Here is a 5,499-nt window from a genome sequence, read left to right on the forward strand (position 1 = left end):
TTCTAATGAACTCGCACACCGAATCAGCGTATTCGTCAATATTGTTATCTGACGCAATACGAAACATGTCCTAGTCCACGTGATGGAAGCAGTCTTGGAGTGTGGAGTCAGCTTGGTCGGACCAGCGTTGGACAGACCTCAGCGTGGGAGCCTCTTGTTTTCTGTCTGTAGGCAGGGATCAACAAAATGGAGTCGTGGTCAGCTTTTCCGAAAGGGGGGCGGGGCAGGGCCTTATATGCGTCGCGGAAGTTAGAGTAACAATGATCCAAGGTTTTTCCACCCCTGGTTGCGCAATCGATATGCTGATAAAATTTAGGGAGTCTTGTTTTCAGATTAGCCTTGTTAAAATCCCCAGCTACAATGAATGCAGCCTCCAGATAAATGGATTCCAGTTTGCAAAGAGTTAAATAAAGTTCGTTCAGAGCCATCGATGTGTCTGCTTGGGGGGGGATATATACGGCTGTGATTATAATCGAAGAGAATTCTCTTGGTAGATAATGCGGTCTACATTTTACTGTGAGGAATTCTAAATCAGGTGAATAGAAGAATTTGAGTTCCTGTGTGTTTCTTTCATCACACCATGTCTCGTTAGCCATAAGGCATACGCCCCCGCTCCTCTTCTTACCAGAAAGATGTTTGTTCCTGTCGGCGCGATGCGTGGAGAAACCCGCTGGCTGCACCAACTCCGATGGCGTCTCTCCAGTGAGCCATGTTTCCGTGAAGCAAAGAACGTTACAGTCTCTGATGTCCCCCTGGAATGCTACCCTTGCTCGGATTTCATCAACCTTGTTGTCAAGAGACTGGACATTGGCGAGAAGAATGCTAGGGAGTGGTGCACGATGTGCCCGTCTCCGGAGTCTGACCAGAAGACCGCCTCGTTTCCCTCTTTTTCGGAGTCGTTTTTTTGGGTCGCTGCATGGGATCCATTCCGTAGTCCTGTTTGTAAGGCAGAACACAGGATCCGCGTCGCGAAAAACATATTCTTGGTCGTACTGATGGTGAGTTGACGCTGTTCTTATATTCAGTAGTTCTTCTCGACTGTATGTAATGAAACCTAAGATGACCTGGGGTACTAGTGTAAGAAATAACACGTAAAAAAAATAAAAAATGGTATCGTTTCCTAGGAACGCGAAGCGAGGCGGCCATCTCTGTCGGCGCCGGAAGTTAAGGTATGTACATAATCAATGGTAGGCTTCATGGGGACGCCTATGGTAGGTACACCTATAGCTAATTTCTTGGCAGTATTACTGTAGACTACTTTATCACTGACCTCAACCCAGACTCCTATGGTAGGTACACCTTTAGCTCATCTCTTGGCAGTAGTACTGTAGTTTATCTACTACTTTATCACTGACCTCAACCCAGAGTCTCTCAGAGCGTTCACAGTCAGCCCACTGACATCCCTATAAGATCACAGCTAATTCAACGGAGCAATACTCAACATAAAGCATCAAAGCCGAACAAAATGCCTACTATTAATTAATGCTATATCAAAAGGAGGATAGTGTAGGAACGATTTGTCAACAACAAATCCCACCGATACAAGTTCCTGGACAAAATGTTTCTCTGCAAAAGTGAATGTGTAAACTTAGCATATATATAATATAATATTAATATTATATTACATTTTAAATTCAAGCAGCAAACATAAGAAAACTAACGACAATCAGAAATGGTTTGATGAAGAATGCAAAAACCTAAGAAAGAAATTGAGACGTAACGTATCCAACCAAAAATGCAGCAAACCATAGCCTACGCCTTCACTACGCGGAAACACTAAAACAATACATGTTGGAGAAACAGGTGAAGAAGAATCCATAGAATCAAATACCTTCTGGGTAAATTGGAACTTGCTAAACAAACAACAACATGAAGAGCTAACTATCCAAAACAGAGATGTATGGGTAAACCACTTCTCCAATCGTTCTAAAACAAAGAACCAAAGGCAAATGCATTTACTTAGAGTCAGTTATTAAAGACTACCAGAACCCGCTGGATTCTCCAATTATAACTACAGGACAAAATACAAAACCCTCCAACCCAAAAAAGCCTGTGGTGTTGATGGTATACTAAACAAAATGGTAAAATATACAAATCACAAATTCAAATGCGCTATTCTTAAACTTCTTCAACATATATAACACCATCCTCAGCTCTGGTATCTTCCTTAATATTTGGAACCAAGGTCTGATCACCCCGATCCACAAAAGTGGAGACAAATCTGACCCCAGTAATTAACCGTGGAATCAACAGTAACCTCTGAAAAATTATCTGCAGTATCATCAACAGCAGACTCCAACATTTCCTCAGTTAAAACAATGTCCTGAGCAAATGTCAAATTGGCTTCTTACCAACATCGTAGGACAGACCACGTATTCACCCTGCACACCCTAACTGACAAACAAACACAGTCTTCTCAAGCTTTTTGTCTCAATTTATCACAAGGATCTGCTATACAAATTTATGGAAAGCGGTACTGGAGGGGGGGGGGGCATGGGGTGACACAGGGATGCAGCTTGAGCACCACCCTCTTCAACATATATGAGGGCACTAGAACAATCTGCAGCACCCAACCTCACCCTACTAGAGTCTGAAGTAAAATGTCTACTGTTTTTTTAAATTATTATATATTTTTTAATGTAACCTTTATTTAACTAGGTAAGTCAGTTAAGATGACGGCTTACCCCGGCCAAACCCGGACGACGCTGGGCCAATTGTGCGCCGCCCTCTGGGATTCCCAATTTATAGATGTGCGCCGCCCTATGGGTCTACTGTTTGCTGATGATCTGGTGCTTCAGTCCCCAACCAAGGAGGGCCTACAGCAGCACCTAGATCTGTCCCCAACCAAGGAGGGTCTACAGCAGCACCTAGATCTGTCCCCAACCAAGGAGGGTCTACAGCAGCACCTAGATCTGTCCCCAACCAAGGAGAACCTACAGCAGCACCTAGGGTCTGTCACCAACCAAGGAGGGTCTACAGCAGCACCTAGATCTGTCCCGAAGCAAGGAGGGTCTACAGCAGCACCTAGATCTGTCCCGAAGCAAGGAGGGTCTACAGCAGCACCTAGATCTGTCCCCAACCAAGGAGGGTGTACAGCAGCACCTAGATCTGTCCCCAACCAAGGAGGGACTACAGCCGCACCTAGATCTGTCACCAACTAAGGAGGGTCTACAGCAGCACCTAGATCTTCTGCACAAATTCTGCCAGACCTGGGCCCTGACAGTAAATCTCAGTAAGACAAAAATAATAGTGTTCCAAAAAAGGTCCAGTTGCCAAGACAACAAATACAAAATCTATCTAGAAAATCTAGACACTGTTGCCCTAGAGCACACAAAGAATTATACATACTTTGGTCTAAACATAAAACACCACAGGTAACGTCCACAAGGCTGTGAACGATCTGAGAGACAAGCTCAAGAAGGGCTTTCTATGCCACCTAGAAGGAAGTGATGCCCACACATTACACAACAAATCCCTCACGTAGAGAGAGAGAGAGATGAGCCTAGAGAAAAGTCCCCTCAGCCATCTGGTTCTGAGTTCTGAAACATAAACAGTCCCCAATAGAGCCCCAGGTCAGCAACACAATTTGAACCAATTAAATTATGAGAAATCTCAAATATACTGTAACTATTTGACGCACTGGAAAGAATCAACCTAAACAGAGAATCCACTGGCCCTAAACAGAGAATCCACTGGCCCTAAACAGAGAATCTACTGGCCCTAAACAGAGAATCCACTGGCCCTAAACAGAGAATCCACTGGCACTAAACAGATAATCCACTGGCCCTAAACAGAGAATCCACTGGCACTAAACAGAGAATCCACTGGCCCTAAACAGAGAATCCACTGGCACTAAACAGAGAATCCACTGGCACTAAGCAGAGAATCCACTGGCCCTAAACAGAGAATCCACTGGCCCTAAACAGAGAATCCACTGGCCCTAAACAGAGAATCCACTGGCCCTAAACAGAGAATCTACTGGCCCTAAACAGAGAATCTACTGGCCCTAAACAGAGAATCCACTGGCCCTAAACAGAGAATCTACTGGCCCTAAACAGAGAATCCACTGGCCCTAAACAGAGAATCCACTGGCCCTAAACAGAGAATCTACTGGCCCTACAGAGAATCCACAGTAGCAGAATACCTGACCCAAAAGGAAGAGCTATGTTCCGACTCAGTGAGCATATCCTTGCTATTGGGCAGACCGTAGGCAGACCTGGCTCTCAAGAGAAGCAAGGCTATGTGCCCACTGCCCAACCAAAAAATGAGGTGGAAACTGCATTTCCTAACCTCCTGCTAAATGTATGACCATATTAGAGAAAACCCATTTCCTGCAGATCGCACAGACCCACAAAGAATTCGAACACAGATAAAATGTTAACAAATCCCCGTATCTGTTAGCTGAAATACCACAGTGTGCAATCCCAGCAGCAAAACGTGTGACCTGAAAAGGTCAACCAGAGGGTCAGAAACCCCGTTGTAAATCCACCCATTTATTGGTTGCACATTGTCACAAAATGTTTTATATTATACAAAATGTTTACCCCCTGAACTTATTTAGGCTTGCCAAAAAGGGGTTGAATACTTATTGACTAATGTCATTTTAAACTTTTAATTTTTAATACATTTGTAAGAACTTCCAGATACATACTTCCACGTTGACATTACGGGGTATTGTGGGTAGGTCAGTGACACAAAATAACTCAATTGAACCCATTTTCAATTCAGGCTGCAAAAAAAATGTGGGAAAAAGTCAAGGGGTGTGAATATTTTCTGAATGCGCTATAGGTGCCAGCTAGTGACATCATTTTTTTTTTTTTTTACCTTTATTTAACTAGGCAAGTCAGTTAATTAAGAACAAATTCTTATTTTCAATGACGGCCTAGGAACAGTGGGTTAACTGCCTTGTTCAGGGGCAGAACGACAGATTTGTACCTTGTCAGCTCGGGGGTTTGAACTTGCAACCTTCCGGTTACTAGTCAAACGCTCTAACCACTAGGCTACCCCAATATGCCCCAATATTTTAGTCTCGGCCACGTACCTCCAGATTGCCGGCCATGGCGAAGACTAAAGCAAAGCAGTCGACTAGGTACTGTTGCTGTTTCAGCTGTTGCGGGCAGCCTAGCTGTTCAGAGAAGAATGTGCTTTCAGTACCATTCAGTACCATTCAGTGCCATTCAGTGCCACTCAGTGCCATTCAGTACCATTCAGTGCCATTCAGTACCATTCAGTGCCATTCAGTACCATTCAGTGCCATTCAGTACCATTCAGTACCATCCAGTGCCATTCAGTACCATTCAGTGCCATTCAGTACCATTCAGTGCCATTCAGTACCATTCAGTACCATTCAGTACCATTCAGAGCCATTCAGTACCATTCAGTGCCATTCAGTGCCATTCAGTACCATTCAGTGCCATTCAGTACCATTCAGTGCCACGCATACAGGGACTGTTGAGATGTTTGGATCCTTCTTGAAATGTACATTTGATTTGTAGATGA

Source organism: Oncorhynchus kisutch, linkage group LG5, assembly GCF_002021735.2.
Source record: "Oncorhynchus kisutch isolate 150728-3 linkage group LG5, Okis_V2, whole genome shotgun sequence".
In the NCBI taxonomy this organism is placed as follows: Eukaryota; Metazoa; Chordata; class Actinopteri; order Salmoniformes; family Salmonidae; genus Oncorhynchus; species Oncorhynchus kisutch.